Genomic DNA, 19,820 nt, shown 5'->3' with positions numbered 1-19,820 from the left:
CCTGCACCTACATTACTTACATAAAAATATTTCTGTATATCAATAAAAACTCTATCAATAAAACCGAAATTTTCAATACGGTATATATTATTGGCATCCTGTAAAACGTTCTGTTCAGATAATTTCTGAAGGTTTATATTGATATAGATAAAATACTGACAACGCTTAAAGTTTTGTAAGTCATGCTACATATTTTTGATATTTTTAATGATGATGCACCTGCGCAACGTGCTTGAGTAAAACTGTGGCGGAGAATTATTTTTCACCGAAAAAAAAATTGAAATCATAAGTATATTATTTCGAATTATAGTGTCCTAGAAAATTTTCTTGAGATACATCTTCAAATAGGCAAGTAACCTATTTGAATGGGATTGTGGAGGTATAAAAGTTGAACTACAAACACTCCTACAGGTTTTCAATCTGCAGATGTGTGACCAGCTAGAGGAATCGGGATGAAGTCTCAGGACTTTGCGTTACAACATTTAGAAGCGCATTTGGCTCTGATTTCTTTTTATAAACGGTAATGTATGTCTCCATTTAGCTGATCAGGTTGAAGAATTTCCGTAAAGAGAACTTATTGAGAGAGAAAAGTGGCCAGCAAAATCTGTTGATCTTATTCTGATCAAGAATTTTTTATACTACCTTAGAAGAACAATTACACGAATAAAAAATTCCCTTTATACGTAAATGCTCTAAAAATGAAATTACTGTAAGATTGGAGATTACTCCAGCAAACTAGGGTTAGCACCATTACAGTCACTGTTAAAATAAGTTGTGAAATGTATGTATAATTAAAAAAAGGCCTCTTCATGTTATATTCGTATGGTTTATTTTTTCCTGTTATTCTGAAATCTCTCTGTTTCATATCATTATCATTTTAACTGTTACATGGTACGATTTCATGTCAAATGCACTGTTCTTAGACTTCTCCTTTTGTATTTTTACTTCCTTTTACAAAAAAGGAAGTATTGTATTCGCGAAAAAATTTTCACTCAAAAATCGACCTTAATTTCCATTTTGCTCACCCCCTAATGAATGTTAAGTTTTTTTTTTCGACTCGACCACACGTGGAAAAGTGCCTAAGAACATATAGACACGCGAAATATCCATTTTGACGATTCCCGAGTTAGTTAAAACGAGTTTTCTCGTGACGTCTGTATGTCCTTATGTATGTATGTGCATAGTATGTCGCATAACTCAAGAACGGTATATCCTAGAAAGTTGAAATTTGTTACGTAGACTCCTAGTGGGGTCTAGTTGTGCACCTCCCCTTTTGATTGCATTCGGGTGTTTCTAAGGGGGTCTTTTGCCCCTTTTTGGGAGGAAATCATTGATGTAAACTAAAGTGGTGTTACAATTTGGCGGACACTTGGCGATATATCGCCAGTCTTTTGGTCGCCAAGTTTTGTCGCCAACTTGGCGCCAGATTTGGCGATGTTTTTTAAAAAATTTGGTTTCAATTTTGTTGGTGATATTTAGAGAGTAAACTATTGAATCACATTAAAATTGCTAGCAATAGGGAAATGGCTTAAATTGGAGTAAAAGGAAGTCATGCGATGCACACATCAGCTCGTTTGTAATAATGCTATGTATAGTTTCAGAAAAAATAACTAAACTACTTTACAGTTTGGGAAAAATTCATCAGTTTATTTATGCATGTAAACAAAATTTTGGATGTGAATGTAAATGCAAAGGTAACTTCAATACTACACATTCACTAAATTATTAGGTTAGAGAACAATATATGAGGATATATTACACATCCTCAAATATATAATAACCAATGATCAAGTAACGCGCGTGTTTCAAGAATGAAATTCGCGCCACGGCATGATAATTTGATAATGTGTTTTGGTAATGTTTAACATGCAGGGAAAGGCTTTATTGTGACAAGTCTGAACTCGATTTGGTAACTTAACTGTTTTACTTGTGAAACTCATTTCAGGGGAATAAAGAAATGAAAAAGCGGTCAACTATGGACGCTATCTACTGGAATTTAAGGTTAATCCACTGGAGTTAAGGTTACAATTTCAACTATCAAAATATCCTGAACAGGCAATTGCTTCGTTAAAATGTAGTAGAAGAGAAGCAATTTTCACCCGTCATACCTTGACGGGTGACTTTCTAGTGTTAAAATGTTCTTATTAGTTCCCTTCATGTGAAAAGGCTCTTTGAAAGTAAAAAGTGTGGAAGTATTTATTTACAATAAGCTTTTAACTGAATGTATTTCATTTCCAGACTTGACTTTCTCAACTAATTTCATAATAGCAGAAAAGTAATTGTTTTGAGATCGTGCTTCCAAAGAACCAGCCCATTACCGAAGAAAGTTAAGTAAGCTTTTAGTGTAACACTTACTTTAAAATGCCCTTACATTTTAAACGGGTATGCTCAAAGGGCACTCAAATATACATATTCATATATTAACTTCATGTGCGAAAATCAGTTTTCGATATAATTTCTAAAAACATTTTTACTTTACAAGCTTGAGTGTTTCAACCCTCATTAATTCTTTTAATTTCAATATATATATATATATATATATATATATATATATATATATATATATATATATATATATATATATATATATATATATATATATATATATATATATATATATATATATATATATATATATATAAATCTCGTGTCACGATGTTTGTTCGGGGTAAACTCCGAAACTACTGAACCAATTTTTATCAAATTTCATACGTATCTATAATTTGGTCCAACTTAAAAGATAGGATGGTTTTTACATTTTTTTACTGCAAATAAAATGTTCATTATACGTTAATAATGTGTATTGATTGTTTGGTTCCGTAAATTCTTACTAGATGGCGCTGTAAGTTGATTCATCCTCAAAAATTTTATTCTTAAGTTAACTAAAATTTACAAATGATACTATGTTACGGATATTGATAGTTATCAATAATATTACCGTAGAAAGGAGGAGTATAGAAGCCACACTTTTCAATCTAAATGTCAAATTCTACAAATCAAGTTGAAATTGATAAGCAGCGTGTAGTTCCATACTCACCACTGCTTTTAAAAACGTATGAGGCTCATATAAATGTCGAGTCTTGCGATTCCGTGTCATACATTAAATACTTTGACAAATACGTTATTAACGGTCCATATTAGGTAGTATTGGAAGTAAGAGATATGGACAAAATTGCCGAAAAAACACAATGAGCGATGAGTGGACATAAACACAGCAACGAAGCTATCTGGCTTCCCCATATATGAAATAGACCCTTCTGTACAACATCTTGCAATACATCTTGAAAACGGTCAACGAATATATTTTACCGAAGATATTTTTTACGGAAAGCACTTGCACCACAAAAACGACGCTGATTTTTTTTTTTTTTTTTACATTGTTAAAAACCTAATGTATTTGGCTCAATTCTCAGAAATAAAAATGCTTACCAACGTTCCGCGCTATTTTACATGCACTGTAAACAAATCCGAAATATCACTGATTATTTCCGTGGAACATGTTGGGATTTCACAGGTCCTCAACAATTTTATTTAGAAATCAAGTATCTGCTTCAAAAAGGTTCCTGAATTGCTACAAACGTCATGAATGCAGTCTTCTCACTGTTGCGAAAAATATTTTTAACTAGCAAAAATACCCGGCGTTGCCTGGGTCAGTAATAATTATGAGAAAAAATCGTTACTTGCTTTTGTTTTCTGGTTTAAGTGAAAGAATTTAAAACACATCTTTTTGACGTGATTAAAAATTGAGTTTCTTCCTTACCCATAAAAGTAAAATAGCAATAAGTCTAAGGAACAAAATAGTATTAATTTAGAAACGAAAGCACTATATTTAAGCATATACAAATTTCCAAAACATGAAATTATTCTTCTCATGTTTAAAAAGATTAATCTGTTGATACTTTTTTTTTTAACATGGAGTCTAAAACCTTCTCTGTATTGCTATTGAAGTTGCTCGTAATCCCCTTATACTTGCTTTAGTTATTTTGGGAAATTTCAATCATTGTGGGCTCTTGGTGCGATTTTACCGAATTTGCGGGAATCGTTTTGGGATACATTCGATGATCAAGTTTCATCCGAAATGTTTCCAAAATAAGTAGTAAAATTTGGCGATTGTTTAAAATTGTGCAAAAAGGAAAATTAATGAAAGTTTTTGTGCTGTTTATGGATTTGCCTAATTTAGTTGCTGGATTATTTAACACAGTAAAAAAAGTTTTTTAAAGATTCTTTGATTGGCGATATTTTGTTTACATGGTGAAAGCTGAGAAACATTATGACGTAGTCTTCGGCTTCAAAAACAGCGACGTTGAAAAAAACTACCAAATGCATCAGCTACGGAAATCTATCTGCAAAAATTTTGGCGATCTGCTGGTTGATTAGATAATGAGTAAGTGTTCAATCCGCATAAATAATAATAAAAACCATTAATTACATTAAAGTTCCGTTTAAATGGAAAATGATCAGGCAAATCATATATTATTTGCCAATCTTGTGCAAAAATCTTACTTCAAGATTTGACTTGAGAAAAGCCTTGAAGAGTCACGAAAAGCAAAGATAGTCAATAATACAACAATTGTCGCTATCAACAGAGAGTTGTGATGATACACTAAATACTGTATTGAGTTTAGGAAAGCCTTCGAACATGGAACTAAAAAGCTCATAACTCGTTTTTTATTCTACTTAGAAATTTCGAATAGGTGCCATCTTCAGCAGAAAAATCAGAGCATTCGATGGACATATAATGTAAATATGTGCAAGCATTTTTTCATCCCTATATTGGAGAATTTATACGAGAATTGTATTTTATTGCTCCCCTAAGGGGATCCTGCCCCCCCCATAACGGGACAAAAACTACCCTATGTGTTATTCTGATGCATAAGCTATATTATTGTAAAGTTTCATCAAAATCCGTTCAGTAGTTTTTGCGTGAAAGAGTAACAAACATCCATACATCCATACATCCATACAGACAAACTTTCGCATATATAATAGTAGTAAGATTTCCAGTTTAAAGATTAATTGACCGTATTTATTAAGTGTATCGGCTTCAGTTCGATTGTGTTCAATCTACATTAACTAAACTCTCAACGAGAGGGATTGAGCCTCTAGATTCTGTAGCTTTGCAAGAATTGCAGACGAATTAGACCAGTATACTTGCGTGCAAGTCCGTCTTACCTTTCGCCATGCTTGCAGCATTAGAGTTGGATCTTTCTTGGAAAAGTAGAGAGGTGTCAAGCTTTGCATTCATGTTACCTAATCTTTTTCTTAAGGTCCAGCGACACGACTGGCTTTTAGCCTAGGATAGTACTGAATTCTTGAAAGATTCCAAGATAATTTCAGGAAGGTTAATGAATTTTACTGATAAACTGACTTTATTACCGTCGTCGGGGTCAGTACAGATTGACATAACTCCCAATGGAAGGAAGATCAATTCTCTGGATTCCATAACTTTCCAAGAGTAACACGCAAGTAGAATTCTTTGTACGTGCTTGAAAGTCCTTCTTAGCAGTGGCTATGGTTGCAATAATGCTTTTGGTACTTTCTTGGTGAGTCGAAAAATGTGCCAAGTTATTATTTTTGTCTCGGATCGGAGAGGTTTCGGAATTCTTCAGAAAGACTTCAGGATAATTTTAGGAAGGTTTCTGACTTTTAGTGGGATACGCTCCCATTTTTTTTCTAAGATATGTTACTGGCAGAAATTGGGCGTATTCGCTGTCCATTATCTTTCAGGATGTTTCTTAATCGTTTTTAGAGCTGAATAAAATAAAAAAAAAAAAATCATGGAAGTCCCACAAACAAAGAACAAAACATTCATCAATCTCGGGCTTAATTAAAAATTAAAGCAAGACGATCACGATGTATTTCGCGAATTGTAATCATTGGTAGCACTGGGAGTTGCAATTTCTAATGCAGGTTTTGCTTAACGAGAAACAGTATTCGTCCTTTGTTTAAGATAGTTTTCACGACATAAAATCCAACACAATCATCATTTCTGTGGGGAAACTATATAAATTTTATGCTTGAAGATGTACTCCATAGAGTTAAACAAACACACCGATGTCGAAATCTAGATTTTACACCAAAGATGTATAATGAAGTTTTAGTGTTGATTGAAGATTTATACATTTCAATTTCAAATTTGTTGTTTAGTCATTATGGTGTGATATCACCTGATCAATTGGTCACCGACTTAGTTGACACTGATTTGCAACGAGAAAAAACAGTGTAATGACGCTCTCTTAGCTACAATTATTGTGAATAATGAGCCATTACAGACAGCTGAAAAAAAAATCATAATCAGATTGTGCTGACCGTTGATGCTGAAGAAGGCTATACAGTTGTCGATGAAAACAAAGCTGTAAACATTCCAACTGAATTTTTAAATTCTCTGGATATACCAGGAATGCCAATAGACGATTTTCGGTTGAAAATTCGTTCACCAATTATTCTTTTATACAAATTAAACACACCTAAATTATACAACGGTACACGTTTCTACATCAAAATTTCAACAATTTTAACCGAAAGGTTTAAAGGAGAAATTTTTGTGTAGCCACGTAAGCGATAATAGCGTCATAATTTTCAAACACATTTCGAAGGCTTCAATTTCCGATTTATTTAGCTTTTGAAAAGACCGTAAATAGATCTCCAGACTAAACAATGTCTACTTTCGGTTTGGAATTGAAACATACATGTTTCTCTCATGGGCAACTGCAGGGTCTCCTGAAAAAGGCTGTTTTCAAAAATTCATAACAATAAAATGGTCAATGATAAAAAAACATAATATTTGCAGAAGGCCGTAAGTTTTGTCCCCCAAAGTTCCAAAATTTATAAAGAATTTTCCAATAGATGGCGCAGCAGATGTAAGACCGTAAATCAAAGAAAGACAAAAAATTACATCATAGTTTTTCGAAAAACGTTTTTAATAAATAAAATTTCGCAACAATATTTTCAAAATCCTTGCCGCCGGCTGCAACCATATGCCGCAATTGGAGGAAAAATCGGTGAATTCCAATAATTATTTTTTGACTTAGAGGCTTACTATATGCAGCGCCATCTATTGAAAAACTTTTGAACTAAACTTTGGAGCTCTGGGAGACGAAACTTGCGACCCACCGCATGAATTTTCTGCAAAAATTATTTTTTTATCATTAACCATTTTCCTGTCATAAATTTTTGAAAACAGTCAGTCTTTTCCAGGAAAACCCTGTATCTATCGCCTATTCACAAGTGGGAAAGTTATCATATCTATTCGTGTTAGCAAAAGACAGGTTAAGCAAGAATATTGTGCACAATTTAGTGCTTAGATAATTTTTAGTTTTCAAATAACAGAAACAATAGATCGAAGTCAATGTTATCTACCTCATTTATAAAATTTAATTTTTATGTGTTTTTAATTTAGTTAATGTATTTTGTCAAAAAGTCATTGATTAAAAACTATAGGTAAGTTGAGATGAATAAATTTAGTGTACACTCTAAAACTGTATGTTGGTTTATGTTTAATTTCTACGTTCTGATATATTACAATCAGTTTTGATATTTACTATCACTGCCAAGTTATTTTACTTTTATTTTTGGCCGAAGTCATACTTGCAAAATTTACTAAGCGTAAGTATAGTGCTTTAACCATTGAAAATTTAGTTATGACTTACTAAATTCAATAATTACTTAATTCAGCCTAACACGTACATTATCAATCTCATTTGTTTTAAAATTGGCTAGACTATTTTTAGCTTTACTAAAAATATTAATTAGATTCTATCAAAATATTGAGTAAAAGAATATTTTAATCCAACTACTTCGCCACAGCAACGCGTGGCTGGGTCAGCTAGTATGTATATATATATATATATATATATATATATATATATATATATATATATATATATATATATATATATATATATATATATATATATAATTTTGGTATGTATCTAATCAATATTCAAGAGATTTTTGACGAATATTTAAATGTCAATTGGCTTTTTAATCACAATTTCCACGAAATTAATCATGGTTTGACACATGAAGTAAAATACTGCATAAAGAAGGTAAAACGCAGTATCAGAAATTATTTCTGAATTATTAGAAACAACGTGTTTTTGATTCCATACTGACAATAGGGAAATGTAGGGATTTTATGTTTTTTTTTCGTACTTTATTTTCAGCGGGAACCAAAAAGGCAAGCTTGTACAATAAAGCTAAAATTCACTAGATAAAAAAATGCACAACAATGCTAAATGTGCAGTTACTGCGCTTTATCTTCCGACGGCAGAATAGAACTGACACAGCTACTGTTGTCACCTACATTGCCGTGCTAAGCCCAAAAATCTTAATTGCACTTTTTGTCAAGATTGAGTTACGTGCATCAGGTGGTTCTTTGTCACATATTTCACATAAATATATTTATGTAAACATTCACACATACATAAACATAAAACATTGTATATATACAATGTTTTATGTTCATATGCCAATGGGAAATATTTTTTAGAAAATTCTAAAAAATTCCGTCAAAATCAAATGCATGGAGCCGCACAACTTTAAACGGCGATTCCTAATTTTGAACTCAGCTGCAGATACGACTTATGCGCTTAGCACGGCAGTATAGAGAATCATAGGCATCATCTTAAATCTGATTTTTAAAAAATTGTATTGATTGCTATAACAGAGTACTGCAATTAAGTTGTTCCTTTCTTATTCATTTGATTGGTTTAATATACATCTACAGTAACTGTTTCTCTGTTTTCAGTAACAATTGTGTATTTGAAACAGATGAATACTGAATTTAAGCATAAAGGCATTAACTTCTATAACTTAAAGTCAACATCTTAAATGCTAAATCTTGATAATACAGACTCATTTAAATAAGAAATACGATTATTTTCATATTTTACATTCAGATATTTACACATAATTTACATTTTAAATTTCATATAAACACCTTCAGGACGTCCCTTTTTTTAAAGACCTTTTAATCAAAAATAAAAATAAAGCATGGATCGAACAAACTCGTAAAATACCGGAACGGCCCAGAAAGGATCTGTAGCAATTTTCCATTTTAGTGTCGTAAGAGTCCAGTAGGACATGACTGCCTTCAAAAACACCTTCGCCACATCACTGCCGCACCGGACTCTCTTTGCCCTCTATGTAATCCTAAAGAAGCTATGGACATGCCGCACCTCCGCAAATGCCCTGCTCTTCCTCAGACTTCAATTTGGGAATGTTATTGGGGGGCGAGAGCTGCCCTGAGTTTATAGATTTACTGATATCACTTTTGTTCTTTGTTCTATGTTTTCAGTGATTTTCAGTTGTATTATTACTTGCCATAGGAAATAATAAAAACAAAAATTATCTGTTTTTTTTTTTTTCGTAGTTGTAAGGGTCTGGCCATAAATAATGTCACACTTTTTTTCATCATTTGTCCCGCTCCCTCGTGCCATGATTGCAAAGAGTGTTACAGTTAACTTACTCCCCTCGCCACATGTCATGCTTTTTTCATAAACGTATTGCAATAAAAAATGTGTGGTGTATCACTTTTTACTACCCCTTTGTCACAAACTGTCACAACTTTACGAACACAAATCAAATGTGGCATCATTTGTGGACGACTAGTAAGTTGAAAAAACAAAATTCGTTAAGAATACTTTTGGTTTACAAGATAACTAGAAAATAATTTTGCTCAATTGGAACAAAACAACTTTATGTCCAAAATTCCTAAAAGAAGGAACGGTGTTCTTTAGAAAACATGTAATGTAGGAGCAACTGCGAAAGATCGCAACAGCAATCATATTAAAAGTTGATAAATCAATGGGGTTTTCCTTCTCCAAGGCGTAAGTAATTTCATTAAGTATCACTGAACTCATTACCTTTTACAGCCTTGAAAAAAGACCATGATGGGTCACCAAAAAGCATAACGTAACATTTATATTGTTTCTGACGCAAAGCAATGAATAAACTTCTTCGAACAGAGTTCTTTTTTTGTTTCATCACCCATTTAATATTGTCTCAGCATATTTTAATCAGTCGATTGTCTCAAAGATTTCATAAAGCCGAAAAGTAACTTAATTTATTCTTCCAAAAGGATATTTTTATAATTTAAAAGATGCACAATAATATTGCATCGGATTGTCAGGCAATCTTCTGTTTGATATATTAATCAGATAATTATTTATTACACTAGATAGCTTTCCTTTGAAGTTTAAAGATAAGAGAAAATCTAATTACTCAGAGATAAACTGCAGTTATAGTTAGTTCTATGCATACTGTGATCAATTTAATATTTATTCTACTTTTGAATTTTTTTTCTTTTGTTTCACTTCCTCTCCTTTTACTTATGTAATCCATCCTTAAGTAACGAAAGATTAAATATTTTGTTTGCTTTTGCGTGTTATGAAAGCTTTATGGTTTATAAATGCTTAGTGTTTTGGTTCAAAGAAGAGTTACATGAAAAAAAAAAAAAAAAAAAACTAAAAAAATTTCGGGAGCCAGGTTTTTTTTTTTTTTTTTTTGGAAAAACATCATTACGTGATGAAAAACAGTTATATTGATTAATTTTGAAATAAAATGTACCACGATATGTTAATGTAAATAAAAATAATTGTTTTGATTATTATCTAAAAGTTAATAAACCTTTGAACAAAAATGAAAACTTACCAAATTATGCACTCAGGATTTAAAAATTAATGCACAATTTTGTGATTAGTCTTTTTTTTCAATTAATTTTAAAGTTTACTTCCTTTTTTGAAAAGGATTTAATAGTTTTTATTGAAAAAAAAAAAAAAAAACTTTTTCTGCATTATTTAAAAGGTGCTACTATTTTTTGTTCATTTATTTATTTTTTGCGTATCTAGTTCATCAGATGGGACACGTTTACTTTCTATTTGGAAATCAGCTTAAAATGTTAAAAAGGTGAGTTTGACATAATTTAGTCTCAGGTATTTAAAAAAACATTGATCAGATGCTTAAGGTCGATGCTGGTACACCGGTAGGCAGGCTCGTTTAGATCTGGACGGAACTTTCTGTTTATAAATCGATATATGATAATTCTGACTTTCTGTCTATAGCATTTACTTTAATTAACCTTAACTCGTGAACAAGAGAAGGCTCAAATTTATTTAACCTTTGAAAGGGGGGGGGGGAAACTAGGAAAGTATCGCGAAAATATTACATTTTAAAAGTAATTGTTCGTCATTATTATTTTTATCTGTCATTATAGAAGTGCTGTAGTATTTTGTTCCTAACTTTCCTTTCGAGTAGTGTGAGTTCTTCTTGGCTATGTTTATTAAATGAACAAAAACTCCAGACTTTTATTTCGACTGTTTTAAAAATTAAATTTTCGACAGGCTACATGATTCACAAAAAATGCTTAACAAATCCCTCAGTTACAAATTAATCCCAAGTGTGCCAACGCTCATGGGATTTATATTTCTGTACTGGAGAACAACGTCCTCTTTGTTCCCACGAATTTCAACGATTGTCACGACCAGTATGATATCCAGCGCGGCAATGATTGCGCAGATGATAAATACATTAATATCATCTTTATTATATTTATTAGTAATAATAAAGCTGAAAGTCCCTCTGTCTGTCAAGGTCTCTGTCCGGATCTCTGTCTGTCAGGATCTCTGTGACGCGCATAACGCCTAGACCGTTCTGCCGATTTTCATGAAATTTGGCACAAAGTTAATTTGTAACATGGGGGTGTGCACCTCGAAGCGATTTTTCGAAAATTCAATGGGGTTCTCTTTCTATTCCAATTTTAAGAACAAAATTGTCATAAGATGGACGAGTAAATTACGAAATTACCGTTACGTGGTACAGTAACATGGGCACAAGCCAATTGGCGAGAAAATTCACCATTCATTATTTGTAAATATATAGATGCGAACCAAAAGACCTTTTAATTTTCTATTACGGGCAAAGCCGTGCGGGTACCACTAGTCGAATATAAAGCGGTGCAGACAACACATTAATGCACTCTTCAAGTAAACAATAGGAGGTACTGCAGTCTCTCGCCAATGCAGTACCTCCAAGCAGTTGAATGTGCCAAGCAGCTGAAAGAGGTTAAACAAAGACACACCCACTTACACCTGTCCAATGAGACATCGGCCTTCTCCGCACAAAATTGAAATGTTTTTCCTCTTTGGCGAATTTCTTAAATCACCGCAAGGTGCCGCCCAAGCTCTATACTGCCGTGTGAAAGTAAAGGGCATTAACTGCAAATTTTCATTAAAAAAAAAAAAAATGTGATCTGTTGTATGTTAGCTTTATTGTACAAACTTGCTTATTTGGTTTCCAATGAAAAAAAGGAGCGAAAAAAAGTCTAATTCTAGTATTTTCCTATGGTTAATATTGAATTCGAAACACATTTCTTCAAATATCTTGAAAACTCATTTCTGAAGCTACTGCCGTTTACCTGCACACGACCGTATAGCTGCGAATTATCTTTACTCTTTATTACTAATAATAAAGCTGAAAGTCTCTCTGTCTGGATGTCCGGAGGATGTCTGGATCTCTGTTACGCGCATAGCGCCTAGATTTTCATGAAATTTGGCACAAAGTTAGTTTGTAGCATGGGGTGTGCACCTCGAAGCGATTTTTTGAAAATTCGATGTGGTTCTCTTTCTATTCCAACTTTAAGAACAAAACTATCATAAGATGAACGAGTAAATTACGAAATTATCATAACGTGGAACCGTAACATGGGCACAAGCCAATTGGCGAGATACGAAATTATCATAACGTGGAACCGTAACATGGGTACAAGCCAATTGGCGAGAAAATTCACCATACATTATTTTTAAATATACAGGCGAACCAAAAGACCTTTTAATTTTTCTATTACGGGCAAAACCGTGCGGGTACCACTAGTTAAAAATAAACGGAAAACAATGCAGACGATAAATTTACAAGTAGCATTAACAACCAACAAATCTATAAATTGTTGATGATGTATACATGTAATGCTTTTTTTAAAAATGTCAATGCATTATTCTTTTGATCATTTACGCTTAGGAATTAAGCAATAAATTATTCATATTTCTCTTCAAAACCAAATTGAATCATTTTGCGTTGCGCTTTTAAAGCTAAAAAAAGTTAAGTGTCTCACTTACGTTTTACATTGCAAAGGAATATTCAAATTATATTTTGTTGCATGTAAAAATAAAAATAATTGTTCTTTTGCTTCCATTATGGCTATGCAAACAAAATAGTTAGAAAATTCAGTTTTCTTGGAAATTAGTTACTTTTCTTTTTTCTCTGGAGAGTTCTTAAATATTCGTATTGAAAATAGTAAGTATAGTTCTTACATTTCTAATATTGTTTGCTTTCAAAAATAATATGTTAAACTCACGTTCTTAGTTCATGAATTTGTTTGAATGACATTTCAAAAGAATGCATTTGTTTTTAAATTTTATTAATCTTTCGTCAGTTAAAAAAAACACGTAGACCTACTGTTGCGGGTAATTGCAATAGTAAACATATTTGACATATAAGGGATTAGGTAGCAATTTATTTGTTAGAAAATAGGGAAAAAACTCATCATATTGTAATTTATTCATCTTATAATTTAAATAAAAAACAAAACAGAAAAACAGGTGCTCAGAGTTGATATCCAGGTTTACTTTAATTAAAAAAATAGTGACATCAAGTGACTAGTGTTATAGAGTATTATTAATACTATGTTAAATCCCGTATTCCTATGCTACTAAATGATAGCACGGCTTACCATTGTTGAATCATAACTTAAAACTTTTTAAGGGTCGTAATAGCTTCAAATGAACTTCAGGACCTGTTTAAGAAAAAAAATATAAATCCACACAATCTTATCCTTTAAATTTGAAAGTAATATTGTGGAAAAGCTAGCCACACATTTATAGGATCGTCACAGTTACAGAATGAATGTAGCACATGAAGGACTATTCTACTCAAGAAAAAGTAACGCACTGTCACCAAATGAATAATACCTGTAGTTAGTAAAACAGTGGACGCCGGTTAGTTGAATCAGTGGTTAATTAAAGCATCCGCTTTAATGAATCAAATTGTCAAAAACCGAACAAAATCCAGCTTTATTGAATTAGCCGCTTTATTGAATCAGCCGCTTTATGGAATCAAAACTGTTTAGAACAAATGCGATTCGTATAAGCGTCGGACACTGTATAAGAATAAAGGAAGAAAATGAAATTTCACATTTGTATTTTATCAGATAATTAATAATAAGTAAAAGCAAATCATATGCATAGGGCGGTCGGCCAATTCCGGGCACCAAGTCTTCCGGGCGACTAAAAAAAGAACCCGGGAGACTAGTGTTTCAGTTGCAGATGAAATCTTTCACTAACGTTCCAAAAAACTTCAAGAAATGAGTCGTGAGTCCCCAAAAATATCTCCCTGATGTATCCTGAGATTTTAGTTTTTTTCAGTATATGTATATACATGTACACTAGGGTGGTCCTTATATGAGGTTAAAAAATAAAATTGTGAATTTTCAACGGGCCTCCAACTAGTTTTGATCTAGCATATAAAAAAGAATTACGGTAATTGTTTGAGATTTTTAAGACAAATTTTAGGGGTCGCTACCGCAGCTGAAACTTTTGAATTCTTAGAAAATTTTTTGAAATTTCGCATTTTCAGTAAAAACAACAGTATTTATCAAATATCTCTTACAATTTATAATTAAATACATCTATTAAGATTTTAGAAATTCTTTCAATTAACATAAATAAAACACGAAATCAAAAAAAATTGCTGTTAGCAGTACTTGTTGCTAACAGCAACAAGTACTGCTTTTGTTCTTCGTCTTTTGTAAGAAGTTTATTCTATTCTTCCATTAGTGCCTCCATATTCCCATGCATTATATTTACAAATTTTAATGAACTAACAATTTCTTTACTTTGTTTTTAGGATTCGTCTTTCCATTCTGTTACAACTTCAAGGTTTTAAAAATCCGCATTGTGTTGCTTGACGCAACATCTTCAAACCCTTTTTTAGGACTGCATCTGGATCTATTCGGAATCTCTTTAAGTGTTTATCGTCTCCTTTTCTTTTTAAAGCGTTCACCATCTTCCCTTTCATTTCTGGAGGAACGCAATCGTCAAAAAAACGCAACAGCGACGAGCTCCTCTGATAGATACCACGAATGGCGAACAAACTTATTCATTGCACACTTTGAAACCTCATAATAAATTCTTTCAAACTTTTTTATGCTTTTTAAGAGTTACAAACCATTTTTTGGGGCAAAACAAGCAGTTGCTGCTTGAAACCAACTCTTAACATCGCGTTTTACTACAAACGAGCATATGTCGCAAATGCCAGCAGCTTTTACTTGTTCGGAAAGTTCAAATTGATCTCTAAATAAATAAATTTTAAGAGCTTAAATTGCCTTCGCCATCCATCGAGCACGATGTGACCCCTTTGGAGCTCTGAAGCGTATTCTCCTTTTGGGAGTTAGTAACTCCAAGAAATATATATGAGGGTCAAATCTAAAAGTTATTTGTAGTCGTTTTGAGGTTGGAACTGGTCAAGTTGATTCTTGGCAAACTCAAAGATATCTGCTGCATTTTAGATTACTTTCTTGTGGATAAAAACATCAGATATGGCAGTTTGAAAACTATTGTGATTGATGGAGCTCCAAAAATATTTAAATTGTTTGAATACCAGTATTTCAAGCCCTGTTTATGATCCATTAGATTTAACCACAACAGCCTCATGCATTATTTCAAGAACGTGATATTGTACCTTGTATTTTCTATCTCACGTTGTTTCATTTTTTCGAAACGAATCCCTTTTTTAATGAGCATTGCTTCTTCAACAATTTTGCATTTACTTTATCCATTTTACCAAAACAGCAGCGCCATTATTAGTATTATTCCCCAATGAAAGAAAAGAAAATTCACCAGTCTTGCTCTGTGAGCATATCGTCGCCTCAGAGCAACAGTAAGATATCTTAGTGTTCTTTCTGGGATTAGATGTCTTAAGGGTTGCTCTGAGGCAACGATATGGTAGTAAAATCTTATATCAAAACATTAAACTTGAACTTGACTCCCTTCTACCTTGTACGAGGGGGCAGGTAGACTTCTTGTATAATAAGCAGATGGTATTGATTTTTATTTATGTATTTTTTAGTTCACAGTAAAGTTCATTTGAATTTTGGAAAAAAATGCTGAATTTTCACAATTTTAAAGCTTGGTAGCGACCCCTAAAACGCATTTTTTTTGTCTGAAATTTTTGTGGAAGTCTTACTTTTAGCCGTAAACAAAAATGGAAGGGTGACCCGTTAAAGTTTCAAAACTTCATTTTTAAGGACCACCCTAATGTACACTCATGTCCTTAAATTAAGGACAATTCAGAATCACACAGAAATTGAACTCTAAAATAAAAATTTCACCTGTAGAATTATCACACACATCTTGAAGAAGAATATGCAACTTACAGGAAACCACCAGAAGGCGCGGGTAGTACGTCACAGTGACGAGAGTGTAAGAGAGGGGTACATAAGGAATGGTGGCAAAGAAGAAAAATTGTTCACAAGCAATTTAACAGCCTTTTAGTGCAACAACCGAATAGTTATGGCACAAAAGAAGCATTTTGGATGATTTTTCATGTGGTAGAATTATCGGACGACTGGAATGTAGACGTACCCAGCTGGAAGTGTACGAGGCTTGGAATCGCCAAGAGTTTCATCTCCAGGCTTTGGCAATCATTCCAAGACGATGGTAATGTGAGTAGACGTTACAGCACAGGTCACCCCCGAGTTACAACGCCGAATGAGGACCGGTATTTGGCAGTTACTGCCAAAAGAAACAGACGGAACACAGCATCAGACCTGTCTCGTTAGCTTTCTTCAGCTGCCGGTGCGACGGTTTAAGGCAGATCGTGTACAGACATTTAGGGCACATTGGTCTATATGCTCGCAGGCCTGACAGATGTGTTCCACTTACCGCAACGCACTGTCGCTGCGATTTGCCAGGAGTGCAGACCATGCATTGTGGACACTGCAACAGTGGTCTTGTTTGATGTTTTCCAACGAGTCCAGGTTTAGTTTGCTGTCTGATTCTTGCCGGACTTTCATATGGAGAGCGCCAGGTACCCGTTACTACCAAGGGAACAACACTGACGACACCGTTACGGTGGCGCAGGATGGCTCTTTTGGGAAGGAATTATTCTTGGTTCCAGAACTGACCTGCATGTTCAGAGTGTAATGATGACAGGCCACATTTATCGGGATGTCATTTTGAAACAACATGTACGTTTGTTTCGGGGCGCCATGGGTGCTGAATTTCTGTTTATGGATGACAACGCATGTCCTAGCCGCGCAAACATTTTAGACGACCTTCAATCGGAGGATATCACCCTTATGGATAGGCCGCATAATCACTGTACTTGAATCCAATAGAGCATTTGTGGGACATGCTTTGCCGACGAATTGCAGCACTTTAACTCCTCCCACATGTCTACCGGACTTCGGAGGGCATTGTTTGATGAGTGGTGTAATATTCCCCAAGATCACATTGATAATTTGGTACTCAGCATATCTAGAAGTTGTACGGCCTCAATTGTATCGTCCGGGAGACATACTCCGTATAAACTATCATACCAACCATGTTATCCTGTTTTTTTATAAATAGGTTCTTTTTTGAAATTTGCTCCGGGGAGTAAAATCGCTATTTTTATTAATTATGTCAAATATATAGCATATATTTTTTGCTCTTTACATTTTGTTTAATAAATAGACTTTATAAATAAGTCAAATTTGTTTTGCTTCTGTCTCTTTCTTTGCCTGAATTTCAATATCCTTAATTTATGGACATGAGTGTATATTAGGATGGGACGAAAAAATTGGCACGACGTAAATTGCTTAGAGAAACTGATAAAAAAGAAGTTTGTCTCATCTAGTTGAAGTGTCCAAAATCAACAACGGGATCGTACACAGCAAACTATCCAGAAATTGTCCCTCTAACTCAAACTAAGTGAAGGACTCCTCTTTTTTTTTTAAGAATCGGAACTTGTTTTTACATTTTCTTGAACCTCAAAGAAAGCATTTTGCCTTTTAAAATACAAAAATATATAAGTATTACAAATTCTACGCTTATTGTATACGATGGAGCTGTTTAATAAAAATTGAATTTGTATTATACTGTCGGGGTGGGGGAGAAAAGTGGGAAACCGATGCACTGGCTCATTTGTCTCTTCCATCTGTAAATTAACTGCCTTAGCGCCATTTTAATGAATTTTAATATGGAAAAACTATGGCACCAAAGAGCTACTAGGGACCTCTGGAGAGTTGTGAAAAACGAACTCATTGACTTTTAACGGAATGAAGGTAATCTGACAGATTTAATTTTCAAGTACACTGCTAAGAAAAATCCTGAAATTTTACGGTAAAAAATGCTGGCATCCATGTTGCCAGTAACTTTTGTCGTAAAATCCTAATTTGCTGTAACATTTTACGGTAGAACAAACGAGGGTTATAAAAAAGCAAAACGCGAGCATCAGGTTCGATCTCGGGACCTTCGGATTGACAGAGGGCTTTGCTGCCTACCATACGAGTTGGGGCACATTGAGTAAGCTAAGTGGTGTATCAATTGGCATTGTAATCGTTTATTTTTTTCGGTACAATTTACCGTAATTTTTTCTGAACTGTAAATACTCCATTTCACAGAAAAAATTTACCATAAAAATTTCTTAAATTTTTAACAGTGCACTCACAGACATCAGTATACATTAGAAGAAACTTTCTGAAATAGGTCTGGGATGGTTTCAATTTTACATGAGAAAGAATTACCAGGGCATCGATCCTCTTGGAAATTCCACTCGATATTGTCGGACACATTTCAAGATGATCTATTTCCAGTCTTCTTATCAAGAACATGTGATATTCATGCCACGGAAAGTTGCTGTTGTTTTGAAGACCGCAGACAACATGGTATTGAGTTAGTTGTCATACTGTTTTTGTTCTTCAATGTATATTTTAACAATTAAAGCATCGTGGTAAGTTTTAGATAACATTTTCCTTTGCCCGAATTCTTTATAATAGAAAAACACCTTAAGTAGCATTATTTCATAGTTTCATCAAGTATTTCTCAGAAAAAATGAAATTAAGACACTTTTCATGGAGATTACACTTGTAAATTTCATCCCGTTTCTATTTGTAATCGCACAACAATGAGCTCTTGTTTCTCAGAGTGGTAAGTGCTTATTTTTTTTTTATTTTTGCGAGAGTTTTAAGTTCTCACTGTATTTTTTGAAATTTAATACTGACTTTAACTTTTTTGTCGCAAATTGTTGGAAATCAAGCGTAGTTCATCATCATAAACTTTTTATCGAAGAAAGCTACATACAAAAATAGTTGAATCGCGCTAAGTAGAGACTTACAGAGTGTCATAGGGGATTACAGGAACTAGTGAATAAGGGATATTAGTGGATAAAGCGAAGATGTCTCTAGATTTTACTGATAAAAGAAGGAAGAAATCCCCAGTTCAAGAGATTCTAGTACGTGAGTGGTATTAATTGTAGCAAAATAAAGTTTATTATATTTGTTTTATTTTTGTTGTACTATTAAAATTATCACTTTACTAAAAATAAAGTATTCGTACGAATAAATTAAAAAATAAATAGGTTCCTTTAAATTGTTTACAAAACCTGGTTAATTCCTAATTTTAGGGTATCATTCAATATATTTAGTTTCTTTTGCGCCCTTTTATTTCAGGTCATTTTTTCTGCTTCATGTATTTAAACGAATCTTGGTTTAAATTTTAATTTAATCATTTCTCCGTCACTTTGATAAGAAATAATTTCTCCGCAGTTTAAATATTGTTTATCTTTTT

Source organism: Uloborus diversus, chromosome 6, assembly GCF_026930045.1.
Source record: "Uloborus diversus isolate 005 chromosome 6, Udiv.v.3.1, whole genome shotgun sequence".
NCBI lineage: Eukaryota > Metazoa > Arthropoda > Arachnida > Araneae > Uloboridae > Uloborus > Uloborus diversus.
Note: the sequence above shows the minus strand (reverse complement) of the source record.